This window comes from Desmodus rotundus, chromosome 8 (genome assembly GCF_022682495.2).
Source record: "Desmodus rotundus isolate HL8 chromosome 8, HLdesRot8A.1, whole genome shotgun sequence".
Taxonomy (NCBI): Eukaryota; Metazoa; Chordata; class Mammalia; order Chiroptera; family Phyllostomidae; genus Desmodus; species Desmodus rotundus.
In genome coordinates this window covers 52,710,083-52,730,204 of record NC_071394.1, presented here as the reverse complement: position 1 = coordinate 52,730,204, position 20,122 = coordinate 52,710,083, and the positions used below count along the sequence as shown (strand labels likewise).

At 41.3% G+C, this 20,122-nt stretch overlaps 1 pseudogene; it reads left to right on the top strand.

Moving 5' to 3' along the window:
* The first annotated feature begins 14,671 nt into the window (after positions 1-14,671).
* On the top strand, positions 14,672-15,632 carry LOC112320873 (protein SET-like; annotated as a pseudogene).
* The last annotated feature ends 4,490 nt before the right edge of the window (positions 15,633-20,122 follow it).

Genomic DNA, 20,122 nt, shown 5'->3' with positions numbered 1-20,122 from the left:
ACAACTAGTAAGCCATGGGGAAAAGAGTGAAATCCCATTCAAATCTCACAGCAATTATGAAAATCGCTACCCTGTGAATCAAGGATTAAATATGTAAAGCAAATATGTTATGGTTTTGGAAGAGGTTATAGCCTAATGTCAAAATAACGTTAAGAGTTATTTAAATAAACCCAAAATAACTGATAAATTTTATCAATTCAACATGTAAACTTCTCAAGAAGATGGAAGACTCCCAAACTCTTTTTATGAAGCCAGCATCATCCTAATCCCAAAACCAGGTAAGGACACAACAAAGAAAGAAAACTTCAGGCCAATATCTCTGAGGAACATAGATGCTAACATCCTCAACAAAATATTGGCAAACCACATCCAGCAATACATTAAAAAGATCATACACTATGATCAAGTGGGATTCATCCCAGGGATGCAAGAATGGTACAATATTCACAAATCAATAAACATAATACAACACATAAGCAAAAGACAAAAACCACGTGATCATATCAATAGATGCAGAAAAAGCATTTGATAAGGTACAGCACCCATTTATGGTGAAAACACTCAGCAAACTGGGAATAGAGGGAACATTCCTCAACTTAAAAAAGGCCATATATGAGAGATGTACAGTCAACATCATACTCAATGGGGAAAAAATAAAATCATTCCCACTAAGATCAGGAGCAAGAAAAGGATGCCCACTTTCACCACTCCTATTCAACAGAGTATTGGAAGTCCTAGCCACAGCAATCAGATAAGAAAAAGAAATAAAAGGCATCCAAATTGGAAAGGAGGAAGAAAAACTGTCATTTTTTGCAGATTCTATGATAGTGTATATAGCGAACCCTATGGACTCCACCAAAATACACTCAACCTAATAGGTGAATTTGGCAAAACGCCAGGATACATAGTCAATATTCAGATATGAAAGGCATTTTTGTACACACCAACAATGAAATATGAGAAACAGAAATCAGGAAATATGTCCCATTTGATATAACAACAAGAAAAATAATGTACCTAGGGACAAGCCTAACCAAGGAGGCAAAAGACCTGTAGTGAAAAAACTATACAACACTGAAGAAAGAAAATAAGGAAGACACAAACAAATGGAAGCATGTACCATGCTCATGGATTGGAAGAATTAACATTATCAGAATATCCATACTACCCAAAGTGATTTATAGATTCAATGCAATCCCTATGAAAGTACCAATTACATATTCCACAGACATAGAAGAAACATTTCAGAAATTTATATGGAACCATAAGCGACCCCAAATAGTTGCAGCAATTTTGCAAAAGAAGAACAAAGCAGGAGGGATCACAATAACTGATATCAAACTGTATTACAAGGCCACTGTAATCAAAACAGCCTGGTACTGGTATAAAAACAGGCACATAGACCAATGGAACAGAACAGACAGCCCAGAAATAAACCCATGTCTCTATGGTCCATTAATATTTGACAAAGGAGGCAGGAGCATAAAATGGAGCAAAAATAGCCTTTTCAACAAATGGTGTTGGGAGACCTGGACAGCTACATACAAAAAAATGAAACTCGATCACAAATTTATACCATACACAAAAATAAATTTAAGGTGGAGAAAAGACTTAAATATAAGTCTTGACACCATAGAAGTCCTGGAAGAACACATCGGAAGGACAATCCCAGACATTCCACATAGTAATATCTTCACTGATGAGTCCCCTAAAGCAAGGGACATAAAGGAAAGAATAAACAAATGGGACTTCATCAAAATAAAAAGCTTGTCATAGCTAAAGAAAACAGCATTAAAATGAAAAGAACCAACTATATGGGAAAACATATTTGCTAATGATACCACGGATAAGGGTTTGATCTCCAAAGTGTATAAAGAACTCACACAATTCTACTCCAGGAAGACAAAAAAAATTAAAAATGAGCAAAAGGCTTGAATAGACACTTCTCCAAGGAGGATATGTACAGGGCCCAGACACATATGAAAAGATGCTCAGCATCACTAGCCACCAGAGAGATGCAAATTGAAATCACAATGAGATACCACCTGACACTGGTCAGAATGGCCAACATGAACAAATCAAACAAGTGTTGGAGAGGATGTGGAAAAAAGGGAACTGTAGTGCATTGTTGGTGGGAATGCAGACTGGTGCAGCCACTATGGAAAACAATATGGAATTTCCTCAGAAAACTAAAAATGGAACTGTTTCTTGACCCAGCAATTCCACTGCTGGGACTATACCCTAAGAGACCTGAAACACCAATCCAAAACAACCTATGCACCCCAATGTTCATAGCAGCACAATTTACAATAGCCAAGTGCTGGAAGCAACCTAAGTGTCCATCAGTAAATGAGTGGATCAAAAAACTATGGTACATTTACACAATGGAATTCTACACAGCAGAGAGAAGGAAGGAGCTCCTACCCTTTGCCATAGCTTAGATGGAACTGCAGAGCATTCTGCTAAGTGAAATAAGCCAGGAGGTGAGGGACAAATACCATATGATCTCTCCTTTAACTGGAACATAATCAACAAGAGAAAAAAGCAAGCAAAATATAACCAGAGACATTGAAGTTAAGAACAGTCTAACTATAGCCAGATGGAACAGGGGAGCAGAGAGTGGGAGGAAGGGATTTCAGGAACTACTATAAAGGACACATGGACAAAACCAAGGGGGAAGGTGGAAGCAAGGTAGGGAGGTGGCTTTGGCTGGGGTGAGGGGGTAGCCATGGGAGGAAAACCCATACAATTGTAATGGAACAACAATAAAATAATTTAAAAAAAATTTTTAAATGTAAACTCTTCTTGTCAAAAGGACACTGTGAAGATGTGAAAGGAAGCTCACCTAACAGAGCTAGAGCAGATTCAGTGTAAAGCATTCTTTTGTGCACATATTTCTTTATTTCTGTTATATCCTTAAATGTTCTTAATTTTTTATATTTATGCCATAAAAAATGAGCATGTAAACCTACGTGATATGAATCCCATGTCTGTCCTTGGTACATAGGACTGTTTTCCTAATCAACATATTTTCCTTGGCCCTTTGTGTTTTCTGAAATTTTCATCAGCCTAATCTCTGTGACACATTTATATTTATGGTCTCTAAATTTTTTTGTTTTCAATCTAGTTTCTTTTTGTTTATGCTATTGCAGCCTTCCCCATTTTTCCCACCTTTCCCCCCTCCAACCCACACCTCCTCACTTCCATACTCCTTCCCCACCCTGTTGTTAATGTGTATGGGTTCTTCATATACATTCTTTGACTAACCTTCACCTTCTTTCAAACAATCCCCACCTGGCTCCTCCCATCTTACAGCTGTCAATCCATTTCATGATTCTGACCTCTGATTCTATTTTGCTCATTAGTTTATTTTGTTCAGTATATAACTCTTTTAAGTGAGATCATCTGGTATTTTCCTTTCACTGACTGGCTTATTTCGCTCAGCATAATAGTCTCCATTTCCATCCATACTGTTGCAAAAGATAGGGATTTTTTTCTTTGGCTTCATCATACTCCTTTGTGTAAATGTCCCACATTTTTTTAATCCAGTCATCTACTGAAGTGCTAAGAGGCTGTTACCAAATCTTGACGATTGTAAATAGCACTGCTATGAACATAGGGGTGCATAAGTTCTTTTGAATAGATGTTTCCAAATAATTAGGGTAGATTGCCAAAAGTGGAATCTCTGGGTCAAAAAGCAGTTGCATCTTTAGTTTTTTGAGGAAAGACCATGCGGTTCTCCACGCTGACTGCACCAGTCTGCATTCCTGCCAATAGTACACTAGGGTTCCCTTTTCTCCGCATCCTCACCAGCACTTCTTGTCTGTTCATTTACTAATGATAGACATTTTGGTAGGTGTGAGGTGATATGTCATTGTGGTTTTAATTTGCAACTCTTTGATGTCTGGTGATGTTGGGCATTTTATCACATGTCTGTGAGCCATCGGTTTCCCCCTCCGACAATGAAACTGTCTTAGTATTTCCTTCCAAAGCAAGAAAATCTCACACTGGAAGGATCTCCCATGCATTTCAACAGGAACCAAATGAGAAGGGGGGTATATGTCAGTAGAGATAAACTCTGGTACACAGAGGAATTTAAAACACTCCAGTGAAGGGCAGTTGGATTGGTTAAAACTCTGAATTGGGTAGTCCATCCTGGCAACTGATTTCATGAGTTGTCCAGAAAATGTGAGAGCTTAAGTAGCTCTTTTGTGTAGAACAGGAACCCAGCAAACTTTTGTAACATTTTTGCTATGGGAAAAACACATCCCATTTTATCATTTTATTATTTTTAAAAAACTAGCTCAGTCTTATCATCTATGGTAGGCAATATTTAAGCACCAGTCAAACCAAGAGAGCAGAGTCCCCATGGGCAGGTACAGGCAAACAATTAGGCCCCCAAATATGGTGACGACCTCTGCAAAAATCATGATCCTCACAAAGACTTTACTGCCAAGGATGGTACCGTCTTGTGGCCTCAATTCCCTTTTCAAGCTAAGGCTTAGCTAAAAGGAAGGGCACATGCTGTGAGGTGAACTTAGGCCCTCGAGGTTCCTGGGCCATCCCAGATGGAAATAGAAAGTCGTTCCAGACAGTCTTGTTGCTCCAGTGAGAAAAGGGGATGGTGATTCCCTCTAGGGGAGAATGCCCCAAGCCCTTTTCAGACATGGCCTTTATTAGGGTTGGGAAGTACAGGGGGGTACAACACACGTACATAGCTTATCAATCAATGGCCAAAGGCTATAGTCATGAGAAAAAACTAACACTATTTATAGATAATTATTAAAGAAACACAGAAATCTTTTCAGGTTGGGGTCTGAGAGACATGCTGACTCCAGATGGCTGTAAAGGTGTAGATCATGAAGTAGGGAGTTTCACGCATTATGCCTTGAACTCAGACATCTGGGTTTTATCAACAGGGCTTATCACTGAGCAGAGCTGGCTTCAAAGAACAAAAATCTGCATTTAGGCCCGATTCCCACAGAATCCTTGCTGTTAGAATTCAGTCATGCCTGCCACCTGCATTATGACCTGGTTTCCCAGGGAGACTTAGTAGCCCCTTTCATACCTTGCTCTCATGGGGCTACAATCTCCTAAACCACATGGAGCGGTCCCCATCATCTCCCCCTTTTTTGTTGATTATGGTGGACACGGTGGTAAGTGTGATGAAGCCTGCTCCTTGCTCTTCCTGTATACAACCCCTGGAAAACAATTTGTATATGCATTTGAAGGCACAAAAGAGCACGATGATTAGGGGGCATCCCATAGCCCCCATGACCCAGATATGCAATTCAGCCCTTCAAACCAAGTGTTTGGATTGATCCTTGAATGTTATTATGCAGGGTATGAAAGAACTCCTGCTCCATGAGTCGTTTAATGTCCCGAAGGTGCTGGCATTGCCCAAGCTGGAGTTGATTGATTTGTCCTTTGAGATTGGAGGAAAGGTCCCCCACAAGCGATCTTGGACTCCCTCCCATGAATGCTGCTGACTGGAGTTCCACTTCAGGGAAGTGACACACAGCTTAGAGCAGTCTGGATCACAAGTGAGTTGTTGGCAAGTGACAAGAGCATCCTGCCATTCTCCCAGCCATATTACTACAGACTTTATGGCTGAGAGCCTGACAAGGATCTCCTGGTCAATACCTGTTTGTTGGATCATTTCTTGAGGTGTATTGGTGAGGTTGGCATCAACAGCATGACCAGTCTGGTTGCATTCAGCCAGAGCAGTGGCAGCCACTGCAGCAATGGCAGCTATAATGATAGCAGAAACAATACAAGCCATGTGAGTTCCTAAGAAGCACCACACCCTCACTTGAGAGAGAGCACAGTTGAGGGGGGCCAGGCCCCCTGGATCTTCCCAATTGTGGGTAACGTTAACTGGCAGCCAGGTTTCTGTTTGTATGTGAACTACAAAAACCATAGTGAGATTGAGTTGAGTAACATTAGCGTGGGTAAGGCAGCTAGTATAGATAGAGCCAGGGGAAGTATAGAGACTACATAGCTTAGAGTTATTATTATAGGTTAAATGAGGCATCCCTGGGACGGCTAGAAAAAGATAGGGGTGAGAAGTACATACCTTAATCTAGGAACTACTATTATTCTCCATCAAATATATACCCCTTCTGGTCCCCAACTCCTTTTTATATTGAAGGTGTCCTAGAAGGCATTCTATGAAAGGGAGTCCCATTCTCCAAGTATTAGTATGCCAAGGGCTAGTGTGGTTCAGGGACATGAATCGTATAATAGGAGCTCCAGTCCCTCCACTGTGTCATCTCAGAGTCCAGTATTTAGTATTAGGTTTCGCAGGGACAGTGGTAGAATCCACACTAGCATACACTTTCCACTTGGAACCCCAGTTTTCAGCCGTTAATGGGGTGTTAGGAATATCAATGAGTGAGGGTTATTGATTGCTACACAACAACCAAGTGACAGGCTCAGTAGTTTTTGTCTTAATTTTAGAAAGGAGTACATCAGGGGGTTACTATTGTCCCCATGCTTTTCTCCTTTAAAGCCTATGGCTCCTATGAGGGAGATATTAGCTTGCAATTCCTCACTGTCAATGACATGCGCATACCATTTAGACAATACAGGTAAACACAGAGTGTCAGATAGTGTGGAAAGACAAGCAGGCAAATGTTCTGACACATAGACAGTATTCGTAGGGATGGATAACCAATGTCATTTTTTCTCTAGAGGACCATCCTGTGGGAGCCAAGCACCTCCTCTCCATGTGGTATTGTTGCTAGATAAAGGAGGCTCTGAATTCCACCAGGCATGGACTTTAAATATGGGTGGATCAAGGATACAGCTCCAGTAAATAAGCTGAGTTTCAGCAGTGAGGCCCCAGCCTCCAAAACAAGCTAACAGAACAAGTATCAACACGGTTTTGATGGAATTAGAGGACACTACTGACAAATAGGCTAGAAATCAATTTTCAGGACTTTCTTGTACCCCTACATCCTCCATGACCTCTTCAGTCTTGCTATTAAGGGTTTTTAAGTCTCCCCACATTATCCCCTTGGGTTCAGGTGGTGGAGTGGTCTCTGTGGCCTGGTCCCCCTAATTCTGGTGACAGGCTGGGATCCAACATCAGTGTTTGGTCATGGTGATCTGGGACAGCTGGTCCATCAGCTCATCGAGATGCTGGAAACTCTCATTCTGAGTTGTCCAGAATGGTTGGTGGGGTCGGTCTCCCATTGTAGAGTTTCACTCTTTTGGCGGGTAGCTACAGAGGACCTGTAGAGACTGAAACACAAGCATACCCTCTTCCCCATGTTAACAATTCAACCGGCCCCTCCCATTTTCCTTCTCCTAAAGGATCTCAGTGTAACACTAAGGGATGGGGCCCCTTATTATCTACCTTTTGTCGACAGAAATGTTTCTCGATTGGTATATTAAGAGAGTTATCGCAATTAAGAAAATTGTAAGTATACATGGCCAGCATTATGGCATTTCCGGGAGAGGTCTCCTGGCTCCCCCTTTTTGTTTGTTAAGAAGAGTTTTAAAAGTATGATGGGAACATTCAACAATTGCTTGGCCTGTGGGATTATAAGGGATCCCTGTCTTGTGTTGAATTCCACATCTTTGTAGAAAATCTTGAGCGGATTCGGCTGTATACTGTGGTCTGTTACCAGTTTTTACTTGCTGTGCATGGCCCAGATGGCTAAAAGCCTCAACCCAATGGGCCTGGATGTTTTTAGCTGATTCACCCATAAGGGCGGAAGCATGTAATGCTCCGGAGAAAGGATCAACAGAGACATGAATAAATTTAAACTTCCCAAAAGAGCGTTAATGGGTGACATCAGTTTACCAGATTACTTGTGGCTCTAAGCCTGTAGGATTAATTCCAATAGAGGGCAATGCCTTACCCTTAGGTATTTGCCTTAGGCCTGGCAATCTGGACATTCTCTAATAATTTGTTTGGCCTGAGAACCTGGGAGTTTGAACTCCTTGTGAAATGCATGACAATTCTGATGAAAAAACTGATGGGAGGCTACAACCTTTTGAAATGTTCACTAGAGCATCAGCTCAGACATTGCCTTTGGACATAAGACCAGGAAGGCCTGTATGGTAACGCATATGAGTAACAAACAGAATATGCTCCTTTTTATCTAGCAAAGTTTGCAAGGTTAAAAATAGGCTGAATAGAGGGGGGTCAATGGACCCCTTAAGGAGAGTCTGGTCTATATGAAGGAGAGTGTGTACAGTATAACCAGCGTCACAAACTAGACTCAAGGGCTCATAAGGCCACTGATGGAGAGCCATAATGGCTTCTGTGAGCTCAGCCCGTTGAGTGGAAACATGACCATAAGAAATACAGTGTTTCCATTCCTCATTTTCCTGACAGGTGATGGCAGCTTTCCCTGTTTTTCCTGAGCCAGCGATAAAAACATTCCCTGCTCTGGGAATAGGGGTCTTACTAAGTTTCTCTTTCAGACGAATATTGAAAATTGGGGGTTTTCAATAATTTGTCTGAGGGCAGGCTAATTTCCATTTTGTCAACAAGTCTGTGATAGCACATTGAAATTCCAGAGACTGACTGGACGGCTGTTGTAAATAGATTTGGGTAAGTGGGACGTGAATGATGGCTGGATCATGGCCGAAAAGTTGCTGAGCTCTCTCATGTCCTGTAATAATAAATTGGCATAGAGCTGTAATATAAGTGGTAATAGCACTTTGAAGCTGATGAGAGAGAAATACCATTCTATCATGCCTAACTGAGGTAATAGTTGACCAATTAATCCTGTGGGGAGTACCTAAAGTTGGAAAGCAGAATAGCCTGATAGGAAATCGGCAGTCAACTCTCATGAGCTGTCTTTGGTTAATATGCTGATTGACAAGGTCTAATTCTTGGAGATCATGGGGGGACAAAGTTGTAGGGGAATTTAGGGAGAAGTCTCCTTTTAAGGTATTGAATAAATGAGTAAGCTGATGGGTGAAAATTCCTAGGCTAGGTTGAATCCAGTTAATAACACATAATAGTTGCTGGAGGTTATTAAGTATTGGGCATTCCATTGGATTAATTTGGAGTGTTTGAGGCCGAATTGTCCTGTGGAAAACAATGTGCCCCAGGTATTTCCAAGGCTCAGACTGTTGCACCTTTTCAGGGGCTATAACTAAGGCTTCATTAGATATGGCCTTTTAAAAAATAAGCATAAGTCTTAGTTAGCATCTCAGAAGATGGGGCAGCAATCAGGATATTGTCCATATAATGATATAGAATTTTCCCCAACAGGCCGTAAAGTTTGATGGAATACTGGCAGATAGTTGAGCTGTTTAGCATGCCTCGAGGCAGAATCTTCCATTGGAATGTCTGTAATGGCTGAGAGTTGTTAAGAACCAGGACAGAGAAAGCAATTGCTCTCTGTCCTATTCAGTTAAATGAACCGTAAAAAAGCAATCTTTTAAGTCAATGACTAGAAGCTGCCAGTCCTTAGGGAGGCAAGCTGGATTTGGAACTCCAGGTTGGAGAGTTCCCATTGGTTGAAGTATCTCATAAAGTTTTCTAAGATCATGTGTAATCCTCCATTTCCCTAATTTTTTAGGAACCACAAAAAAATGGAGTATTCCACGGGCTGCTAGATGGCTCAATATGTCCTTCCTCTAACTGTTTTACTAATTCATGGGTTTTTTTCTAACCTTTCGCCTTTCAATGGCCACTGACTGACCCACACAGGCGTATCTGAAAGCCATGTGAGGGGTAGAGGAGACATTTGAACAGTGGCCATTAGCAAAAAGGTGGGAAGGTGGTTTTCATTCCCCACTGAGTCAGAAGATCTCATCCTCAAATATTAAGTGGGGCTGGAAGGACACAGGGCTGAATTTGCCCTTCCCATCTGTTGGGGCCATAGCACCTGAGGGACTAAACACTTTTGTGTGGTTGAGAATTGCCTCCTATGCCAGTTATGGATATGTCAGCCTCTGTTGTGACCAATTGGGAGGCCAATATTGGGTAGAAATCATAGAGACATCTGTATCTGGCAGGCCCTGGAAAGTTCTGTCTTTGACTCTGATTTCTAAAAGGTTTACTTAATTTAAGAGAGGTGGTCCAAAAAACAGATTGGTTATTAGTACTGCCAAAGCCTCCTCCCCCTCTTTTAATATCTTGAATATTTGGCACTGTATAGGGAAGAAGAAGTTGGGCTATATGAGTTTGGGCAGGAACGACATGATATCCAAAGGCTCTGATCATAATTTTGATTTCTTCCTAATAATCAGAATCCACTGGTCCAGGCTGGACTAAAACCCCTGTAGTGGTAATGCCAGACCTTCCTAAAATCAATCCAACAGTGCCTTCGGGCAATGGTTCTCATACTCCCCTAGGAGCTAAGAGGATTTTATCCTGTTCTTTTAAGATGAGTTCTTGGGTAGTGGCCAAGTCCAATCCTGTGCTCCCTCTTGTGGCGGCGCGGAGATCGGGGATCCGGCTTGCTCCGGGGACCAAAGCAGTTGTCGCTGCAAGGAAAACTCCTGTTGGAGATTGGGGCACTGGAGTTCGGGGCGCCGGAGTTCACGCCCCGCTGCCCGTTTCCCTGAGGCGGAAGCGGCTTGCCGTTTTTATCCTATTCGGATCTACACTGACTGGCCAAATGTTTGCCTTTGCCACATCATGGCCAGTCTTTACTGGGTGGGTTTTTTAGACTATTCTCTTGTCTGTTTTGGCATTCGTGACCGGTGTGTTGCAGTCTGCCACAATTAAAGTATTTAATTTCCTCTTTTATGGCTGCCGCTAGCAACGTGGCTCAATATTGTTCCATTGTGCCCACATTCTGGCAAACCTTGATAAATTGACTAATATCAGTGATGGTCAGTTGGAGAGGATTGAGTACAGCTTTACAATCATTATTTGCATTTTCATAAGCCAATTGTAATAAAAGGGTCTCGGCTGCTTCCTGACTCTCAACCTGTTTTTGAATTGCTTCTTGTAGTCTATCAACAAAATCTAACTAAGCCTCTGTGGCTCCTTGCTGAATATTAATAAAAGAGCCTTGCCCCTGAGCTTTAGCTTCCAGAACCATCTTTAGGGCACAGAAAACAGCCTGGGAAGATTGGGAGAAAACCTGAGGGTCCATTTTTGCTGCTCTTCAGCGGATTCATATTGTTCAGTCCCGAGAAGCATGTTAAGCTGGACTGGATTTTCGCTGCTGTTATTTTTAGCTGCTTGAAATTGCAGCGATCCATACATTCTGAATGCCATACGGAAGACTGGGTGGGCGTAAGGACAGTTTGAGCTAAGGCAATCCAATCACAAGGGGCCATCCGATATCCTTTGGGGATGGCTGACAGGAGCCCCATAGTGTAGGGTGACTGAAGCCCATTGTCTTTAATACTTTTTAAAAAAAAAAAATTTTTGTATATCTCAAAAGACAAAGGCTCATGCGTTGGCTGCCCGTGCTGTTAGTGACAATGGGGAAAGCAGACAGAGCTTTCCAGTCTCCAGCTTTCGCAGCCTCTCGGAGACATCGTTGTATAGCAGAGGTAGTCTGGCTAGGGGCCAGAGGTAGATCTAATAGAGGAGTTAGAGGAGGGGTAGGTGGTGCAGGTAAATCCCAGAGGTGCCCAGAGCAGCCAGCTCGTTTGGGAGGGAGTGGCTCCTCGGGAGAGTCATCCCAGAACTGGGTCGATGGAGGACTGGGGAAGAAGCCTCCGTCCTCCGTTTGCAGTGGCTGAAAAACAGCCTGAGTTTTAAAAGTGCCACTTTTTTCCCTTGCTTGGAAAGACAGGCCCCTTGCTGTTTCTGGGCTAGACTTCTCTGTTTGTGGTGGCAGATTTTTATTATTAGGTTCAGCAACTATGCCCACCATCATCCCATAGGTCCCTTCTTTTTTGTCTAAGTTTTCCTGACCATAAGAGTTGCTAGTATGAATAAGGACGAGAGCTGTTCTAACTGGGCACCAGGTCACTAAATTCTGCTATCCTATTGATGTCCTGTTCTCCTGGTACCATTTCAATTTCTGTCCTACTTTTTCCCACACTTCTAAATCTAGAGAGCCTTTATCTGGAAACCATGGACAGTAGATCTTTATTGTCTTCAACAAATTAGTTAAATTCTGTTTTTTAACCTGACATCCTGCAGCCTGAAAGAGCTGCTGAAGCAGCTGAGAATACATCTCCTCCCCCTTGGGAGAGAGGGATGGGGGATTCAGGCCTTTGTGGCCTTAGCCTGGATCTTGCTGGGTCAGCCCCAGGGGACAGAAGAGAAGGGCAGTTAGAAACTAGCCAAGGGTTAAGCTCTGCAGTAACTCAAATGAGACTTCCAAACTAGCAAAGCTCAGGAAAATGCAACTTAATTGTACTTACAGGCAGGTGAGGTCTGGAGATTTGCTGGAGGAATGAAGACTCACCATTCTAAAGATAACTCTTTATTCTCTTCACTTTTACTCCATTATTCTAAGTTCCTAAAACCTGTTCAGAGAAAGAAATGAGGGGACATTTTCTATCAAAAACAGAACCATACCTCAGATATTGAGTGTTTGGGGGAGGGGTTGTGACACCTGAGCTTTAGTACAAAACAGCCTGAGCACATTGCTTTGTTCTGCTGACTGTCTTTCCCTAAATGGTATAATTTGCATCCTTTGATCACATGAGACCCTTCCCCTGGTGAAGACTGAGGCCAGGTGGTATAATGTAGTAATTACACAGAGAGTAGGACAAGGCTGATGGAGTTTTTTGAAACATCTATAGATCTGTTTGGGGGGCTCATCAAATTTTTATCTTCAAAATGTTGGTATCCAGTCATATAGGTACACAATAGATGTGTATTAAGAAATGAAATGAAGAATTTCCTTTGCTCTGTATTTACTTAGACCTTGGACTGAAACCTGACCGTGTGAATGTAGCAGCTGTCTCCCTCTAAAGGAGCATTTGATCTTAGGAAAATGCTCCACTTCTCTGGGCCAATGTTCATATACCTGAGACCAAGTTCCCTTTAGCTCTGACCTCTGTCTCCTGCTATTTTTCCATTGGCCAGCTCCTCAGTAATCCTGCCTACTGCCGGCAGCTGTTCAGGGCCCTGGTACCCACAGTGCTGGCCCTGTGTTGGGACTGCCCTGGAGGAGGCTGGAGGGAATGGTACAGTTTGGTGTCTGTGTGGTTTCTTTGCTTGATGGGGCTGAAGTACAGACTGGAATGTTTTCTGCTTGCACTGCACTTGCCTTATTCTTTGCTGTGACACACCATTGAGAATCTGACTTAATAGTCTGGTGATGTTGCTATTTTCTCCAGTCACAACTTATACATTAAATTTCTTGAATTTGAAAAAAAAGTTATGCCTTTGGTAAGAGCACATAGAAGCCATTTGCTGGAAACTTTTTCAAATATTCACTAAACTACTAATGCTAATTAAATGACACTCCAGTAGGTATACTGTCCTTCTATATTGATACTTTGTTCGCAGCTTTCAATTATATTGTTTAAGAATCAGAAAAAAATCATGCAGGCAAGTGATTATTAGCTCTGCTAAAAACAAATTTAGAGATATTAACAGCATTCTCTAACTTCCTGTAGTGTAAGAGAAATTTCTGATCCATATACATGATTTTTTCCTAAGAAAATGTAAAACATAAATAAATGAATAAATAAATACATAAATACAGGTATGTTCAGGCCTTAATACTTATGAAATATTCTTCAGAACACTTCTAAAAGATAGCTCAGAAATATTGTCTTCATTCTATAGATCAGGGGACAGTTTGGACAAGGTAGAAATGAAGTCATTCGCCTACCAGCATATTAACAGAAAAACCGGGTTTTGGCAATCACATTCTTCTAAATGATGTATTGAGATAGAAGAATATTGTTTCAGACAGACCTAAGTGCTCCAAATGAAATAAAACAGTGTGGCATACAGTGACTGGGGCAGGACGAGCCAACATTAGTTAGCCAAGGTGTCCTCAGAAGGCCTTTTACTGACATCAGAGCTGAGACCTCAAAGCTGGGTGGGAGGGGCTTGTGCATATTCAGGGAAAATGGACTCAGTGTGTGCAAGTCCTGGAAGGGGTCAGGACTAGTAAAGGAGAGGATAAAAATGGCCAGTGTTTCTTCATTTGTAGTACTTGGCATTGTCTGAAACAATGTTACTTGTGAAATTATTAATTGACTATCACCCCTACAAGAATATAAACTCCAAAGCCCAGAGACTTTGTTGCACCCTATTTACTACTCTTTTCCAGCACCTAGCAAATTGTGTGGTAGATAGTAGGTATATAGTAATATTATTGAATGAAAGAAAAAATATGCTAGGTATATGAAAGTCTCTCCAGCCCAGCTCCTGACTTTGTAGGTGAGTTTACAGATACCCAGCAGAGGTGAAAAGTTTTCCAGGGGGAATGGAACAAGGCCTAGGCTTTGGCTGATGGGCTTCTGATGTTCCCCCTGCACCATCCTGCCCTCTGCTGCTTCAATTGTCAAGAACCAGTCAAGTATATTAAAGAGCACAGGTTCTTCCAGATAGAATGACTTGCTTTCTGGATTTCACATTCTAAGGTCATGTTTGAAAAATCGTGTGTTCCAACTAAAGAAAAAAGAGAGAAAGAAAAAAAGAAAGATATTTTCAGCACCGAGGAGAAACCAAATAGAACATGCCTTTTCTCCAAGCATTAAAACCAATGAGATTTTGCAGAGCTCCTTCCAGCTGTGCAGTTTCCCCTCAGTCTCTGACTTATCTCACAGCATGGCTCCCAAATGCCCGTCTTTGCTCCCACCCCTAATGAAGAAACTGAGCCCTCCTCCTGCCCCCAAGCCAGAGAAGAAGTCAACTGCTCTGGGTTTGCCAAAGGAAGAAAAAGAACAGCAAGATGCAATTAAACATATTGATGAAGTACAAAATAAAATAGACAGACTTAATGAAGAAGCCAGGAAGGAGATTTTGAAAGTAGAACAGAAATATAACAAACTCTGCCAACAATGTTTTCAGAATAGGTCAGAATTGATTGCCAAAATCCCAAATTTGGGGGGTAACAACATTTCTCAACCATCCACAAGTGTCTGCACTGCTTGGGGAAGAGGATGAAAAGGCGCTGCACTATTTGACAAGAGTTGAAGTGACAGAATTTGTAGATATTAAATCAGGTTACAGAATAGATTTTTATTTTGATGAAAATCCTTACTTTGAAAATAAATTTCTCTCCAAAGAATTTCATCTGAAAAAGAGTGGCGACCCATCTTCAAAGTCCACTGAAATCAAATGGAAATCTGGAAAGGACTTGACAAAACGTTCAAGTCAAATGCAGAATAAAGCCAGCAGGAAGAGGCAGCATGAGGAACTGGAAGCTTTTTTACCTGGTTTACTGACCGTTCTGATGCAGGTACAGATGAGTTAGTAGAATTCATCAAAGATGATATTTGGCCAAATCCATTGCAGTACTACTTGGTCCCTGATATGGATGACAAACAAGGGAAGGAGAAGGAGAAGGAGAAGGAGAAGGAGAAGGAGAAGGAGAAGGAGAAGAAGGAGAAGGAGAAGGAGAAGGAGAAGGAGAAGGAGAAGGAGAAGGAGAAGGAGAAGGAGAAGGAGAAGAAGAGGAGGAAGGGTTGGAAGATACTGATGAAGAAGGGGATGAGGATGAAGGTAAGAAGATGAAGATGATGATGAGGGGGAAGAAGGAGAGGAAGATGAAGGAGAAGATGATTAATGGAACACTGAAGGATTCCAACCTTTTTAAATTTTCTCCAGTGCTTGGGAGCAAGTTTCAGTCTTTTTCTCCCCCTTCTTGTGCTCAAGTCTCCCTGTTTTTGAGGTCTTTTTTCTCTCCTTTACACCATGGTTCTCACCTTATTTGGGGGGGAGGTACCTTGAGCAGAATACAGTGGGAAAAGAATCTCTGGCCCTTTCTATTCCAAATTCTGTTTTATCCTTTCCTATCTTGACAAAAACGTTATGGAATCAACACCACTGTGCTCAGTGGGAAAAAAAGAAAAATGTTTTGCTTCCTTAGCTCTGTTGGAAGCTGGAGGACACTTGGCCCCTGTGTAGTAGTACATACTATTCTAGCTTTTTTCCTCCTTTCTCTGTATATTGGGCTCAGAGATTACACTGTGTGTCTATGTGAATATGGACAGTTAGCATTTACCAACATGTATCTGTCTACTTTTTCTTGTTTAAAAAAAGAAAAAATCCTTTAAAAAAGGGGAGTTATAGAAGGTCAGCAAAGGGTGGATTTCAGATGTTTGGGTGGGTTAAGTGGACATTTTGACAACATGGTTTCTCCTTTGGCATGTTTAATCATGATGTTATGTCCATCCTTGCAATTTAAGATGACACTTTGAAAATAAAATTGTTTCCTAATGATGACTTGAGCCCTGTCACTCAACGGGATAATGAGCAGAACCTTGTAGTTTTCCTCATTTTATTTCTCTGCTTAATTGCATTGTTTGACTGCTTTTCGTTTTTCTCTCTTTATTGTATTTTAATTTTCCTTCTTTCACTTCACCCATGTTCCAATAACCCACAACTCTTGATTGGGTACTTTCTATTCTGGTTATCCAAGTCATGTATTTTTTGTCATATAATTGTCGTTCCAGTACTATTGTAAGTAATTGTTGTTCCATACAATTATACGTACTACACAGCAACCCTCCCTGATCTTAGCCCACTTCACTTTATCCCTGAGCATTATTATTGTTGTGGATAACTCTAGTCTCTCTCATACTACGCCTACTTTTCTATCCTTTACTCTCACTATATCTCACCGTCTAACCTTGCACAAACACTCTGTTTTCTGGATTCAGCTCACAATCATCCTCCCCTCTAACAAGAGTCTTATCTCTCTTTCACCTTTTATAAAAAGTGGCTAGTTGGGTGAAATATCACAGTTAACACTATCCTTATCCACAGAATCTCCTATCTCTTCTCTACTTGCTGGTACTTTAAAATCCCATAAAATACTCTCCTGCTGTCTTAATCCATTTTGCCTACCCTCTGCCACTGGTCACATACAAGAATAGGTGGGAGCTGTGAACCTCAGTATACTTGCTGGAGGAAAAAAACCACCAACAAAGGAATCACGAAAAGGTAAAAACCCAAATACAACAAAAGAGCCCACACTAACAGTAGAAAGGGCAAACCTAGAGCATCCAGACAAGGAGATAAAAGAGACCATACCACTGACCCTCATAGAATTCCTACCATAGTGATGTGGGTCCTGGCCCGTGGAATCTGTGTGTTGTGGCTGCAATGGACAAATTCACATGGACTACAGAAATCCTGTGGAGAAAAGGGATGGCATGACTGCTCTCTAAGTGAGAGAGAGGGCCCCACCCCCTGCCTGGACAGGTTTTTATTGTTTTTCTAGGTACATTACATCAAGGATGGTCCTCATTTACTATTTACAGGTTTGCTTTGGGTGGTTACCTTTTACAGAAAACAAAAGAGAGGATGTTGCTAATTACATCAAAGAAGAAGGATATTTGCAAATGTAAAGGGAAAAGTGGTTGCATTGGTTACACTCCATACTTGGAAGGTTTAGCTCAGATTTTAGGAAGTTACTTTAAAGATATGCAGTAAGCACTTGCTGCCTCAATTCAGGGTGGGGGAATTTTAGCAAAAGCAAGCCTCATAGCAGCCTAGGTAGAATGCAGAGTTGATTCCCCACGGGAGAACCTACCCATGGGCGTGGGTCCTGTGTTCAGGACCTCGCTCCCCACTGGCTTTTCCAAGTGGGGGCTAGGCTATATTTCCCACTGCCATGCACAACAGTCCCCTATACCATAGAAGTCCGCCCTATAAAGACAGCTAGCAAAGCAAAACATCAGGAAGCACAGAAACAAAAAGAGTCATATAAAATGGGGAGACAAAAAAAGAATATGCAATCAAAAGGAATAGAAAACTCCCCACTAAAAGAGCTAAACAAAATGGAGGTAACCAAACTATCAGGTATAGAATTCAAGTTAATGTTTATAAAGATGTTCAAGGAACTCATAGATAACTACAAGGAACTGAGTGAGAACTACATCAGCATGAAAAAGGAAATAGAAACTATAAACAAAAACCATGAAGAAATGAACAATAAAAATCTCAGAAAAAAAAAACACATTAGAAAGAATTACAAGCAGGCTGGATGAAGCAGAGGATCAAATCAGTGAGTTGGAGGACAAGGTAGAAAAAAACACCCAGACAGAGCAAGAAAAAGAAAAGAGACTCAGAAAGAATAAACAGGTGGTAAGGGACTTACAAGACAACATGAAATGTAACAATATCCATATAATAGGTATACCAGAAGGAGAAGAAGAGCAAGGGATAGAAAACCAGTTTGAAAAAGTAATGATGGAAAACTTCCCTAATTTGATGAGAGAAAAGTCACAGAAATCCAGGAAACACAGAGGGTCCCAATCAGGAGAAACCCAAAGAGTCCCACTTCAAGACACATCATAGTTAAAATGACAAAATTCCAAGACAGAGAATTTTAAAGGCAGCAAGGGAGAAACAGGAAGTAACATACAGGCTTAAGGGAGCCCCAATAAGGCTATCAGCTGATTTCTCAATGGAAACATTCTAAGCCAGAAGAGAATGGGAAAAATATTGCAAATAATGAGAAACAGAGGGCTACAACCAAGATTACACTACCCAGCAAGGCTCTCAATTAAGATGGAAGGCCAAATAAGGAGCTTCCCAGACAAAAGAAGTCTAAAAGAGTACACCTCCACTAAACCAGCTCTGCAAGAGATGCTAAAGGGTCTGCTTTAAGAAAAGGAAAGGAAAGAGTGAGAGAGAGGGGAACACAGGTATGAAAAATGGCAATGAATAAGTTCCTATCAACAATAACCTTAAACATAAATGGATTAAATGCTCCAATCAAAAGACATAGAGTAGCCAAATGCATAAGAAATCATGACCCACACATATGCTTCCCTCAAGAGACCCACCTCAGCACAAAAGACCTACACAGACTAAAAGTGAAGGGCTGTAAACAAATATTCCAAGCAAACAGACAGAAAAAAAAAAAAGCTGGGGTAGCAACATTCATATCAGACAAAATAGACTTCAAAGAGGTGTGATTAAAAGAGATCCAGAAGGTTACTCCATAATACACAAGGAAGGATCCATCAAGAAGACAAAAACATTGTAAATATACATTCATCCAATGTAGGAACACCCAAATATATAAAGACAATCTCGGAGGACTTCAAGAAAGATATTGACAGCAACACAATTATAGTAAGGGATTTCAACACCCCACTGTCAAAAATGGATAAATCTGATGTGGACTCAGGCCAGTGGTGTCCGTGGTGTGAATGCAATGAGCCATTTCACATGGACTACTGAAGTCCTGTGGAGAAAAAGGGATAGCATGGCCACTCTGTGAGAGAGAGCACGCCTTGACCCTTGCCTGGACAGGCTTTTATTGCTTACTAATAGCATATATCAAAGAAAGTTCTCATTCATCATGCTCAGCATTGCTTTAGGTGACTACTTTTTACCGTTAACAAAGGAAAGGATGTTGCTGATTACTTCTTACAGATTAACAAAGAAAAATATCGCAAATGCAAGGAAATGATAATAGTGATTGGTCTGGTTATACTCCGTCCTTGGGAGAATTAGCACAGACTTCAGGAAGTTACTTTAAAGATATGCAGTAAACATTTGCAGCTTCAATTCAGGGTGAGGGAGTTTTAGCAAAAGCAAGCCTCAGAGCAGCCTAGGTATAATGCAGGCCTGGTTTCCCACAGGAAAGCTGATCCGTGGGTTTGGCTCCTGTGTGACAACTCACACCTGCTGGTTTTCCAATAGGGCTGGGCTACATTTGCCACTGCCAGGCAGATCACTTCCCTACAATCTTCCACACAAAATATCAACAAAGATATTGCAGCATTGAACAATGTCCTAGATCAAATGAACTTAACTGGTATATATAGAGAGAGCCTTTCATCCCACAGAAGTGAAATACACATTCTTTTCAAATGCACATGGAACATTTTCAAAGATAGACCACATGATAGGACACAAAACAATCCTCAACAAACTCAAGAAAACTGAATACATATCAAGCATTTTCTCTGACTGCTTTCATATCAAGCATGTTCACAAGGGACTGAAACTAAAAGCCAACCTCAAAGCAAAAACTCAAAAACACTCAAATTCATGGAAATTGAATAGTAATGAATGGGTCAAGAATGAGATCAAGGA